We start from the raw sequence: 14,471 nt of genomic DNA on the forward strand, positions 1-14,471 counted from the left end.
GGAAATGGACTACCCAAGACCCATTTCCCATCCATGTTTATCACAAGATCTTATGGGATTCCCAGTTTGCCCCTCATTTTTACCAGATTTGGCATGGGGTTATTTTGCCCCTATATAGAATGATATACGATAAGGACCCCCCAAGGTGCTCCCCCGAGGCCCAAATTGACATCATCCTCGTCGCAAGATGGTTTGGGGAAGAATGGTTTACTTACATCAGAGTTTTTGGAAGCATTGTACCTCCACATGTCCTACCCCTATATATCCCTGATAAACTTTTGGCCTGGGAAATCACTTATCAAACCTATTCTGAAGGCGGGTTGACCAAGGACCTAAAGAACAAGAAGAAGGCCATTTGGCCTCAATTTCCCATCACTTGTGGGGCCTTATCTTTGTTCGATGTAGGACACACTTTTGGCGAAGTGGAGAACGTGACATGTCTTCAATTATTTAAGTTCCCAGCGAGGCCATTCGACCCAAATAATGTGGCCCAAGAATTCACAACGAACGTCAAGATAAGAGTGTTCTCTGGAAAGAAAGATTTGTTTGATGATCTCTTTCAGAGTAAGAGCTCGCTCAAAGAAATTTTGCAGGAAGCTCAGTCGAGGTTGTCCTCAGGTGACCTCCAGAAATTCACATTATACAAAGAAAGAAGGCTGGCTAGTATCCCACTAGAGAGACTGCGAATACCTACTAGAGAACCGACTCCGAACATCAGCCTCAGTGAAAACTCTAGCACCTCCAGGTCTAAGTCCAACGCCGCACAAGAAGTATCTGAGCATCCTGAAGAGTCTGGTCACGAGCAAGGAAAAAACAAAGAAACGACCAAAGACACAGCTCAGTCGAGTGCAATATCTCAGCAGCAAATTATTGCCTCACCACCAAGAGATGTCCCCCCTCCTGTCATCGAAGCACCTCTTGTCACAACAGAGCTAGATAAAGAGTGGGAAACCTTCAATGAATTAATTAATCTTGAAGGGCAAGGCCCGAAGACACCTGTGAGCAATACACAGGTGGTGCAAGAAGTCGTTTCGACCATGGTCAGTAGCGCCACAGAAGCTGAACACCTTCCTATTGCTCCAACCTCAGAACTTCTACTTAACATAGAAGAAATTCCCCCACTGGATATATTCTACAGTCCCCAGCACAAAGCAGTCGTAAGGAGACAGAGAAAGAAGAGAAAGCTTGAGAATACACTGTCTCAAAGTGCTGAACATCTGGACGTCTTGTGGAAAGACCCAAATAATAATCCGACTGAAAATCTTACGAAGCTGTCTCAGATTGCAGGAGCATATGATTTTGCAACTATTGACAAGGCCTCTGAAGTTCAACAAATTTTAAAAGAACAAGAAAATCATATACAGCTGCTACAACAACAGTTGCAACAAGCCAATGCGAACACTGAAGCTTCCAGACAGCTCGAAAAGCTACAGGAAGACTTTCAACAGATGCAGATAGGCTATCAAAAAAGCCTTGAAGAAAAAGAAAAACAACTGCAGACGGTGCAAGAAATGCATAAAGATGAGCCTAAGCTGGCAGAGTTTATTTCAGAGTCCATCGGCTTGAACGAGAAACTACTGCAGCAACAGGAAGAGTTGGGACGTAAAATATCACAGTGGAGGCACTTTTGTGAGCTGAGCGACAAAATCACCAATCAGGTGGTGGGATTGTGAAGCGACTATGATCAGAACGACAAGAGGGTGACAAAATATCTAACTTGGCAAGATGATGAGGAAGGGAAAAGAGCAGAGGCACCCAGGATTAATGAAAATCATAAGGAGCTGCTCTTTAATAAATGGGACGAACAAATCACGCAAGCGGAGCAAGCAGCAGAGACAGTGACGACACAGGCGAGCATTCTTATCGACTGTGTAAATGAAAATTTACACAGGGCCAATTTAATTACAGAGACCACCCCGGGGTACCTACCAAGCAAGTTGCAACTGGAGACAGAATGGAGGCAGAAAGCGCAGGAAAAAGGGAAAGCAATCCACGCATTGGCTAGGCTGAATTGGGAATGTTACTGGACGTACTTGGTTAAACCACACAGCCAATGGATGAAGGTGAAGTGCATTACGAACGCAGCCGAGAAGGTAGCGCTAGCTCTCATAGATGTTGTCTTCGCAGCCCAGTTCAGCGCAGAAATCAGCCAGCCGACTCTTCTCAAGCCTATGCTGGACACTTGCAACTTCAAAGACCAAGTTCACAAATGATTTCATTTAGAATGTTGTTTTTTCCTTTTAACTAGATTAGAAAAAGGGCGATCATTTGAGAACCGTATCCTGAAATTTTGTAATAATAATATTATTAGAATTAGGAAGTAGTATTTTAACCCTTCTCGTGCATTTAGAGAAGGGTCAAGAAATTTGTCAAAAATTTGTCCTCGGAACATGCACTTCTGCACCCTCAGAGGAGGTTTTGATGAATGGAAGGATCAAGATTTATTTATGTTTTCATTTTAATGTCTGCTACTGATGTTGCACTTCTGTACTCTTAGTAGATGTTAGAAGCAAGTAGAGATAAATCGTTATTGCTTGAAGTCTGTGAGTGAAAATCAGTCATAAATGTTACTTTTATCTCTTGACGAATTTCTGCTTATATTCTTAAAGTGATATGCAGTTTTAGTTGTTTATATGTTAATGTATGGATGTTTGGGTTACCATTTGGCACTTCTGTACGGTGGAATCATTTGTTTGTGCTTGACATATGAATGACTTATTATGCGATATGTTGTTCACAACTGTTTTTCCTAACTTCTTATGCAGAATGGTTTATCTTAAATGGTTCATATTCTTATGATAGGTGAATGATATTTATTACCAGTTATTGTTCGAAATCTTTTTAGATCGCATAATATAAGAGACATATCCCGGGTTAGCGTAGATTAGATGTGTTGTTTTCATTAGATTATAATAAGATAAAGTTTGTTTACTAGTTAGATTTGAGTTAGCTCTAAAATACTTTCAGAATCAGCACCATCAAAATCTACACACACACACATAACCTTTAGATTGGGAAGCTGGTCCCATCATCCCCAGTCGGACCCGCTACACCAAACGGGCAAGGATCCGCCAACCAGGTTCCCGACCGGGTGGGTATCCACCTTGTTGTTGACCCGATTTCGGGGCCCTCAACATTCCATCCCGGTGTACCAAGCACGGGGTTCTTGTTTCAATCCATACAATGCTCGCTTGAGTTTACACACATGTGACTCTTTGTTGAGGGTCTCAAATACTTAAGGATGTTGAATATAAACCTCTTCCTCAATCATGTTGTTGAGGAATGTTGTATTTACATCCATATGATGTATATTCCATCCCATCTGTGCCGATAGTGCTAGAATGGATCTGATTGAAGAGTATCTTGCTACAGGAGAAAAAGTCTCATCATAATAAAACCCCAACATTTGAGAAAACCCTCTGTCCACAAACCTCACCTTGTGTTTCTCCACACTACCATATGTTTCTTTCTTTACCTTGTAAATCCATCTTGAACTAACCACTAACTTGTCTATCGGTCCTGGGAACACATCCCAAACACTATTCCTAACAATGGATTCATACTCCTCAACCATTACATCAACCCAAACTAGTTACTACACTGCTTTCTCCAGAGATAATCGCTCAATTTCTACACATCATCTCATCAGAGCCATGTAGCCATTGTACCTCTTCGGCAACTTCCTTTGCCAATGCTATGATGTGGGTGCTACCACATTCTCTCTAGCATCACGCAACAACCTGTTAGCCTCTTTGGTGCACTTTCTCCCATATCTGGAAGACTTTGTGGGAGTGGGTGTCTCCACTTCCCGCTCCTCTGCATGTGTTTTCTCCACATCATCCTAAGGTTCCTCCTTTGGAGCTAAAATCTCATCAACCACATGTAGCTGAAGCTCCCTCTCAAGGGAACATTTCATGGCCTTCTCTTCATCAAATTTTACATCTTTGAGAACCACTATCATCCTATTGGTTGGCAGGAACACCTGATAGTTGTGAAGTGTATCATTGTACCCCCCAATTATAACCAACTTTGTTGTTAGCTCAAGCTTCCTTTTTGCATATTTGGTTACATGGAAGTAGACGGATAAACCAAAAATCTTGAAGTGTGCTACACCTGGTTTCTTCCCAGAAAAATCCTCTTCCGGTGTACTCATCCTGAGAATTCGATGAGGGCTTCTCTTTTGTAAATAAAGAGTTGTGTTGCATGCTTCATCCCACAAGTGTAATTGTAGGCCTTGGTCATGTAACATCACCTGTTATACTCCCAAAATACTCATGTTCTTCCTTTTATCCACCCCATTTTGATGTGGGTTAGGAGGTGCTATCAACTCACGTTAATGCCTTCTGATGCACAAATTTTTTTGAACTCATTCGGCACAAACTCTCCACCATTATCACTCCTGAAAGCATTAAATTTCCTACCAGTATCTTTCTCGACAAGTTCCTTAAATTCACAAAACTTAGCAAAAATATGATATTTCTTTAGAAAAATCATCAGCAAATATCACATAATACTTGTGCTTGGTTGTGGATGATATCGAGAACGGTCTGCACAGATCTGAGTGAACTTGATTGAGGATCACTTGTGCTCGACTCTCTTTGTCATGAAAGGAAGCTTTGGTATACTTTCCCAATGTACAACCTTTGCATGTGCCTACTTGATCTAGTGTACCCTTGGGAACGTCGGTAGAAATTTTCTGCATGATCTTCAAACACCATGGTGAAAGTCACCCAATATCCTATACCACAACTCACCAATGTGTCGGCTCTACACCTTATTTTCTTTAGTGCTCAAGGAAACACAATTTTCTACCTCCAACTTGTAGAGGTTCTTCACTAAAACCCCTATCCTCTTCATCTTCTTGTAGCTATGTGGTGAAGGAATTCCTTTCCCTTACTAAATATCACATCATAGCCTCTATCCTACAACATGGCAATAGATACCAAGTTCTTCTTCAACCCAGGAACATAGGTAACATCTCACAAAGTGAGGGGAGAACCTGACTCCATCTGAAAGGTAATTGTACTAATTTATGTAATGCTATACCTCCCATCATCACCCATATCAATATGCATCTGGAGATCCCTCTCCTCCAAGTTACTGAAGAGTTCTTTGTTACAAGTCATGTGGAAAGAAGCTCCATTGTCTAGGTACTACACACTACCCATCATCAATGACAACATACAAGAAATGAGGGTAAAGTCTAGTTCGAACTATGAAGAAAGAGCTTCACCTAACGCTCCTCCATAGATCTTATTACCATCCTTCTCAAGTAGACACTTTGTGGAAAACTTTCCTAGCTCGTGACGGTGAAAGAATTTTACTTTCAACATGTCCTTCTTGCCACCATAATGAGAATCTAATCTCGAATTGGATGACCTCCCCTTCTCTTTCTTTTCCTTACCTGCTGAGGCCCAATTCTCCACATCATCATGCTTTGATGAGGATTTGTCTCTGTTGTTCTGTTGAATCTCTTCCTGTACCAAGCCAGGCCATAACCGCTCCCACTCTGGTATCTTCTGAGTCCTAATAACTATGCTATCTCTTGGGAAGTCCTAAAAGTGCTAGGCTCACCATATTGTCTTTAGTAATAGTAATCCCAACACTTCCAAGCTCATCCTAAAATTGAGTGAACATGGTCAAGTACTTCAGAATTGAGTCGCCCTTCTCCATATTGATCTTTCTAATTTTTCCCTTCAATTCCAGCTACCTGTGGTCACCTCTATTTTTGAAATAGGTTTGTCAATTCCTTCCACATTGAAAATGGAGTTTCCTTACCATGGAGATTCGAGATAATGTGATCTTGAACTCCTTCTAGGATAATCCTTATCACTTTTGCCACACAATTTCTCCATTCATCTAGATCATTAGCATCAGATGTTGGAGGCTTTAGAATACCATAATCTATGAATTCCTTGAGCCCATTGTCTTCCAGCGCTGCCTATGTCCTATCCTTCCAAGCTATGTAATTTGATATTTCCTCCAGGGCATACTCAAGTCTCAAACCGTAGAATGACATATTTCTAACTCTGAAGTATGAACCTGCAAATTCGATTTCACCTACACAACAAGCTTGAATTCTCCTCTTCTATATTGTCTTCATCTCAGATACCATGTATATTTTTACTATATATTCAACAAATTATTTGATATGCTAAAGCACAACACAAGAATCTACTCTACTCTTCAGTGGAACCAAAATTGATCGATGAAAAAAATAAGTAGAAAAGGAAGAATTTCAATCGTGGATAACACAATATTTCTCTGGGGAAAGCAACTACTCGAAACCCTGACTAACTATATTGCATTGACCAGAAGATGTGAGAAGAAAATATAATGCTTGTTCAACCAGAACAATTCCTATGCAGGTATAATATATATGTTTGCTTCAAAAGCTAGCTCAAGCCAACACTTAGCCAAATCTATTGTCTACAAAGCCCCTACTTCCTAACGCAATTCCCGAGGGAATTAGCCCATATTTAATTGGGAAATTCTCTCTCCATAACTACACAATCCATCATAGGCCCTCAACTGATTACATGCATGATTTGTAAAAATGGAAAATTATACAGCTGATAGTACACTATCCCTAAACTCTAATCTCAACAGGGTCTTCCTCAGAACTGACATGCATGAGTTATTTATGAGTGCATCTTCAGTTAACTGGTTGATCCAGGAGGATCCTGGAGGATTGATCCAGGTGGATCTTAATAAAAGTACCATCGGCATGGTAAAAGGCTCAAAACTCAAAGTGGAAGAATTTGGATAAACTTAGCATCGGATCAAAGTGCTCATCATCCTAGCAACACTCAAATCAAAGTCCAAATGATGAAATTAGAGCAAGTCAAAGTTTGATTTTGACTTGTCCAAGTGGCAAGATAAGATGACATGGAAAAAGTCTCAATGAATGAGGGAACACCACATGGTAGGTTGGCACTGGGTCCCGCATATCGCATATCGACGCAAGAGGAAGAAGTGACTTAAGAATCGACCCTGGCAGGGTCCCGGTTGCGATTGAGATATCACATATTGCAGGTAAAAGGTGGAACACCTATACGTATCGGCCTCACTGGAGTCTAGTTGCGATGCAGTATATATCACAATCACAGTTCGCAAGAGGGGAGTGGTAGCATGGAGTGACAACCGGCACCATGCCGATTGCGATTTGAATGGAGGATCTGGACTTGATATGTTATATGTTGTGGTTTATAAATCTCAGTGGGTCTGCCATATCGTAGAGTGCTGAAGATGGGTTGATACATCGATGGGTTCCACACTGATTGTAATTTGCAAGGAGGAGTTGGATGCAATATATTATATATTATGTTCTATAAGCTAGCGGGTCCATATATCGCATAAGTGTCTGTTGTATTGGCTTTCGATTGCCATCTGATAGTTAAAAGCATTGGTTGACATGTCACTGGGCCTTAAGCGTGGTTAATGGGTTTACTATGTTTAAACAAGATTTCACTATTGTTACAAGGTTGTTGCCATATAACCTTCCAGCCCGATCCTACCTTCCTAAACTTGGTTATTATGTTAAAACTGCCCCGGTTTTGAGGGATGCCACCATGCTTATATATATGACTGTTGTGTCGGAAAAAGGCATGGGGAGTCAGTAGATAGTTCAGAAGCACACACACGCAATAGACCCTGACCCTGGAAGCAGGTCAAACCATGCCTTGGGCAGTAGGGAGGTTTCGAGAGGTTGCAGAAGGCTCGATTATCCAAATTGGGAGTTTAGATAGGTGTTGTTGTACTATTTTTTGCCAGGAGTTCAATAGTCCTATCTATTTTCTAAAGCTGGCCTCTCCATTCTCTACCCATCTTCCAACTTGGAGGTATATGTATTGTAATTGCTTGTTGTTTGTACTTTAATCTCTTTTATCCCACTAATAGAGTGAAGGCCTCTCGACTATTGAGCAGGAACCAGAGACATAGTCCAAATTCGATGAACTTTGTAATCAAATCATTATGTCATAGTTTTTGAGTTCTTCTATTTATTTCCACATTTTTTACGTGATTTTAAGTTCCATGGTTAATTAAATCTATTATATGTAATTCTGATGCATAAGTAAGTAAAATATCTTGGATCAAGTTTGGTATCAGAGAAGTTCTTTGTAGATGTGAATTGTGTGAGTTTATGCTAACCCAGAACAAGCTATGAAAAGGAAAAGGAATGCTTAAGTCCTTTGATCCTAAAGCAGTACATGCACAAAAAATAAGAAACATGGCCAATGAAGGAGCTCGTTCGAAAGAGGAACATAATTTCCGCAAGGTATTCTACGATATGGCAGAGAAAGTAGACAAGTTGTTCACCAAGTATTGGAAGGCACTTGGGCATGAGAAGAAATATGCCGATGACCATGGGTAAAAAAATCATGAAGATGGTGGAGAAGTGTCTCCTCCCTCTCCTTCTTCAAGTGATGGTTCTCGTGACTCTCATCGAAATTCCAAGAATACATCTAAGAAACCGTTCTTCAAGTTAGACGTAAAGTTTGACTTGCCCATGTACAATGGAGAGTGTAGTGCATAAAAACATAATAAACAGATAAGACAAATAGAGGTTTATTACCGGATCCAACAGATCGAAGAAGATGAGGTGAAAGTCTAGTTAGAATCTCTTTGGATGAGCGATACTTCTCTCGTTTGGTGGGAGAGCAAGTTGTAGAAGGGCACCACAAATTCAGCTAACCTTATGTCCTCTTGGTCTAGTTTATTTCTACATTGAAAGACCAATTTTACCCTTTAGGTTATAAACAAAAGGCCCTTATGGAATGGAAATATCTAAGGATAGGTAAGGGCTAGAATGTATAAAGCTTCACTGAAGAATCTCAAAAGTAAGAACTCAATCTGGGCATCTCATTAGATTCGCCCGACACTATAACTAAGTATGTTGGTGCACTACATAGCTACATAAGACACTCACTATTACTGTTTGATCCTACTACAATTGATGTGGCCAGCGTAAAGGCTATTCATCTTGAAAGTTGAGGAAGCAATAACAAATATGATCAAGCCAAGAAGACATCATTCAAACCTCAGCATGGAAAATTCTAGAAGAAAGGAAAAGGGAAGGATAATAAGATTATTGCAACCAAGAAAGGGGATGGAGCAACGCAGTCTTGCACTCATTGCAAGAAAGATGGTTATGATGAGGACCATGCTGGAAGATGCATCCGGAGTTGAGACTGAAGAGATTCGGTGGAAAGGGGAAGCAGAAGACAGTGGCAATAGTGTAGGACCTTGGATTAGATTCTGACGATGAGACATTGATCACAGTAGTGGGAGCAAGAGGTACTCTTTCTATTATTGATAGTTTTGATTCAGTTGTAAGTAGTAGTTATTTGAATGAGCCTGTAAGTAATGAGTGGAAAATAATTGAGTTATTCCACATCAGAGTTGTCATAAAACATACAAAGGTGGAAACTCTGTTTGATTTAGGTTCCCAAGAAAACTTAATCTCAGAGTCCTTAGTGAAAAATTTAGGTCTTGAAACTATGCCTCATCCGAGTCCATACCGACTTGGATGGGTAAGCAATAAAGCCAAATTGTTGGTCACCAAGCAATGTAGGGCCATATTTGTTATTTCTTCTAAATTACTTGATGAGGTAGAATTAGATTTAGTTCCTTTAGACATTTGTTGAATCATCTTGGGAAGCCCATATCTATATGATAGAAACGTCATTTTCTTTCGGCATGAAGACAAATACCACCTCACAAAGGATGGGGTAGAGTATATAGTCAGAGCTCAACATATAAAATTTAATGCTAGCCTTATAAGTTTAGGATAGATTAAATGATTGGTTAATTCGAGCAAAGGGTGCATGCTCATGAGAGTGAGAGTGAAAGAGGCCGAGATGGATGATGATTTCATAGGCAGTAATCTTGATCATAAGAAAGAATTATTTGAAATTATCTTTGATTGTGATGGATTGTTTCAGGAACTGAGAGGATTTCCCTATAAACGTGAAATCCAACATGAGATCCATTTACAACATGATGCTCCTTTACTGAATGTTGGCATGTACAGGATGGATTCTATCGAGATGAAGGAAATCAAGAAATAGGTGTAGGAACTGTTAAATTAGGGAGTCATTAGAGCGAGCTCTTATCCTTGAGGCTCATGGATCATGTTGGTAACTGTTGAAGCCTCGAAATTTGTTGCGGCAAGATGGGGGATAAACACCCAGTTTGGACCATAAAAGCGGCTCCTTTTCCATTTGGTATACTGGATCCAACTGGGGCTAATGGGACCAATTTCCTAGAGAGGATTGATTTAATAATGTTGTTGGGGTGATATAAGATGTAACAGGGAATGATTCAAACAAGTATAATCTAATATAAATAATAAACACATACATATATCTTAATCTAACATTATCTGACTATAAATATACTTGGGAATAAATTAAGGTATGCGATCTACAAAGATGTCTCAAAGTAATGGTAATAAATATCATTCAACTACCATAAGAAATAAAATCATTTAATGATAATTGTTTTGGATAATAGTTAGAAGAAACAATTGAGAAAACTATATCACATATAGTAATTGTTCATGTATTCAATACAGAATCACAACTAAAACATCATACAAAAGTGCAATAATGCAGAACTATAACTTATATTTTCATACATAAGACAATCAAGAGAAAGAGTACTACTAATCCATAAATAAAACACAATCATACGATAAAAGTACCATATATGAAAGGTCCTACTCATGGGCTCAACAACATTGGTCCAATTGCATCCAATTAAATACACTCTAATAGTCCAGAAGTGTAATTTTAGTAGAGTATGCTCGATATTCAAAGAAAAATATATCTTGTTCCAATAATTTCATCAAAACCTTCCAAAAAATATAGAAGTGTAATGTCTTGAAAATTGTTTTTGATAAAATTATGGACCCCTCTCAAAATGCATGAGAGGGGTTGAGATACTAAAATACATGCCTCAAAAATAGTTTATTACAAAAAAAGTTGAGGAGGTTTCAAACAACCTTCCTCAGAGTAAGAAAAAATAAAACTAAAAATAGAATTAAAATAATGAAAAGCTTCTTTCAACTTGAACTATCTTAGTCGGCTAACTTGATCTTTGAGATTACAAATGTCAATCATTGATTTGAGTTGTGGGGGCTAAACGATTGTGGATTTTAACTGTCCAACAAATATGGGATCTGATAAATATGAAACCATATTTTGTGTAGAGGTAGTTAAACACCACAGAGTCATCCACTGGCTATGTGGTTTTACTAGATATTGCTACTATATCACCCAATCTAGTTTCGTCAGTCGTTTGATTGATTCTTCCTTGGTCTGCACTGTCTGTTTCCACTATTGTTCCAATTGCTTGATATTTGGGAGAGACCCTAGTATACACTCTTTGACAAGGTTAGCATTGTGGACATTTTCATTAATGACTTCTATTATAGTGCTTGTTGCACTTGTTGTTGTCTCTCTTTCCCTTTTTGCCTGTTTTAATGGTGTATCCCAATATGTAAATAAAATGACTTTGTGGGATTATTCTATTTTTGGTTGGTCAGCCTTTATTCCGTCATCCGACTCCTGCCAGGTAATAAATTCAGAAATCCTTTTATGGATTTCTTCATATTCAAATGTTGGGGATGGAATCCCCCCACAACATGTTTTGGGCTCAAAGCCCAAGTTTTTGTCAAAGGTATTGTAAGACTCCATGAATTGTGGGCGTGGAGCGTGAAGTATAGGTTAAGTCATAGGGTTTCCCTCCCTAAGTAGTGTAAGGTAATGTAATGTCATGTCGACCTACCCATGGTCCGTGGACCATGGGATTGTATAAATATAGCTAGGCTCTAAGTTGTAAGAGGAGAAGCCAAGAAGCAAATAGGAGAGATGAATACGAATGGTTCGAGCATAGAGTAAGAGTCTAAGTGTATTGGGTCATAGTAGTAGGAAGAGGCTCTGTAGTTGAGTGCACAGATGCCTAGTAGAGGCCGCAGCTGAGTACATGGACCCCTGCAGCTGAGTGTGCAAGGCGGTGTCGAGTCTATAATCTTGATCAAAGAATAATAAAGAGAAGTTGATTCCTATTTCTGTTTATCTACTTGTGCATTGCCTTCTTTAGATTTATACTGTTTTATTTATCCTGTACACTGATATGATTGTTGAATATGTTGTAATAATCACTAGTCTTACACAAATAAGTTAAATAATTGGATAATAATAGATTAAATAGCAAGGAACTTGGGTATAATACGGGTTGTGCCCCGACTAGGGCTACGTGGAAGCAACATCATAGGTTGCGAAGGAACAAAAAGTGCGCGTAGCAACGTGCATGTAGGGTCAAACCGTGGACCCACATAAGCTCATCAGAAATCCCCAGGGTGTGGAAACCTGGTTCTAGCACCCTCCCATACTACTTTGGGTGAGACCTCAGTCAGCGCTCCGCGGACTATTGCCGAAAGGGCCAGCAGTACCGAGATTTGCTTGTCTAAATCACCTCTGAAACTGGGTCAGGCCCATACAAGCCAACAAATGGTTCCATTGCTGGGATCGGGATCTGCATAAGGGATGTCTAATGTCATGCCACTAGAATCCAACAAAGAAGGAAATTGAAGGGTTGTTGGAAAAGAAGATTCATGAGCTCATGGCACAGGAAAAGAGATATTAGCGAGTATCTAGGGAACAATGGTTGGAGCTCTACTTGTATACGAAAATCCATGAAATTTTCTTTGTGTCCATTCCTTCTGAGTTGTATGAGTGGATCACGAAGCTAGTAGATAGTCAAGGGAGGTGTAGACTCGATAAATCAATCATGTGGACTCTGGAATTAGCGCGCATACTAGAAGCATCAGGAGATAAGATCATGCGGGCTGTGGACCATTTTCTCGACTGAATTATAGGATGATTTATCATTGATTTCACGGTAGATACGACCGTCAACTACAGTGAGGTGAAGCAACGTTTCCTTAAGGGACCGCGACGTAAGTATATTAAATCTTTGAACACTTGTATTAAGATGTTATTATGTGAAAAGTGGGTTATGTGAATAAATCAATGTTTGGAGCTACGCAAAGTGGGAAGATCTACAGAAGTGAAGCTAACGAAGAATTAAAAACCAGTCCCTTAATTTCACCCTCGCGGAAAAGTGAGGAAGAACTTAGGAAAGTTTCTCTGAGAAGTGCAGTCAGTTTGATAAGGCAGTGAATTCTATGTTTACCACCTCCACCCACACCGCCACCCATCTCACCCTCCTCACCTCCATCTCCACCCACCCCACCTCTGCCACCACCAAAATTCAGTATGGTGCGTGTGATCAAACTACCGGTATTCAAAGGAGTGGGGAATGAAGTTTTGGACCAATTTTGGTTCATGGTAAGAGCAGTATGGGAAGCAAAAGGCATTGTGGATGACAATATTAGGAAGGCTACGCTGGTAAGCATGTTGCAGGATCGCGTGTTAACTTGGTACATCAATCATTCTAATGACCATCCAAACGCAGGAATCGCAGAAATCCAGGTCACGATGAATAGGGAATTTAGCAAGCCAAAGTTAGAAACCCAATCAATCATTGGGTTTAAGGAGATCGTGATTCTCCCAGGTGAGACCCTTAGGATCTGGACAAAAGGCTGAAGAGTATGATTCGTGAAGCCAATATGACTTTGACAGATGGACAACACCGCGCATGGTTTGTAGCATCACTTACGCCACACTTAAGGATGGCGCTGTCACAACAAAAGCTTTCCACCTAGGCCGAAGCTTTGGAGATGGCAATGAGATTACATGAGACCCCTATACAAGACCCTGTGTTGGGAGTCCAACAAATCCACCCGCAACTACAAAATTTGTGTTTGGAAATGTAGAATTTGAAACAGGACAGGACACCTCAGCCAAAGGCGCACAAGGAGGTATGGTGCATAAAATGCAAAGGCCAAGGGCATGACAAGGACCATTGTCTAGTGTTTGTGAATTACTTGGCAAGAGGAGTGTCGGTGCCCTTAAGACCCGAGGCATAGGCACGACCGAGCGGAACACCTACATTATGGTTCACGATCTGTCAAATAGGAGAAAAACACACTACGGATAATTGTCATCTATTGCAGAAGTATACGGAGACATACCAACAATTTTTTTGTAATTTCTGTAGGTCGATAGGCCATGATGAATGAACCTGCCAAAGCTACGAAATAATGATGGATCAGACTCCTGCCTATAGGGTGCAGACCAAAATGAAAGCGCTCAACCTAAATATAGGGATGACACGTGCTGGATTCCAGGGGTGCAGTTGAGGACAAGGTGGAATGGGACCAGGAAGGGGTCGCGGATAACTAATTTTTTACAATTGCGGAGGGTCAGAGCACTATGCCCACGATTGTACAAACCCAACAAGGACATCATGTTGGTACTATACTCAATTTGATCATGAGGCAGAAGACTTCCCTTCGCTGATAGTGAGGATGCTCGAAAAATGGGTACTCCAGCTGCCTCCGA

At 40.3% G+C, this 14,471-nt stretch overlaps 1 pseudogene; it reads left to right on the top strand.

The window, feature by feature from the left end:
- Positions 1-8,230: 8,230 nt before the first annotated feature.
- Positions 8,231-14,471, top strand: part of LOC149194061 (subtilisin-like protease SBT2.3) — a 105,750-nt pseudogene continuing 99,509 nt past the window's right edge.

Source organism: Pinus tabuliformis, chromosome 2_2 (genome assembly GCF_031772625.1).
Source record: "Pinus tabuliformis cultivar Carrire ecotype Pingquan chromosome 2_2, CPIR1, whole genome shotgun sequence".
Taxonomy (NCBI): Eukaryota; Viridiplantae; Streptophyta; class Pinopsida; order Pinales; family Pinaceae; genus Pinus; species Pinus tabuliformis.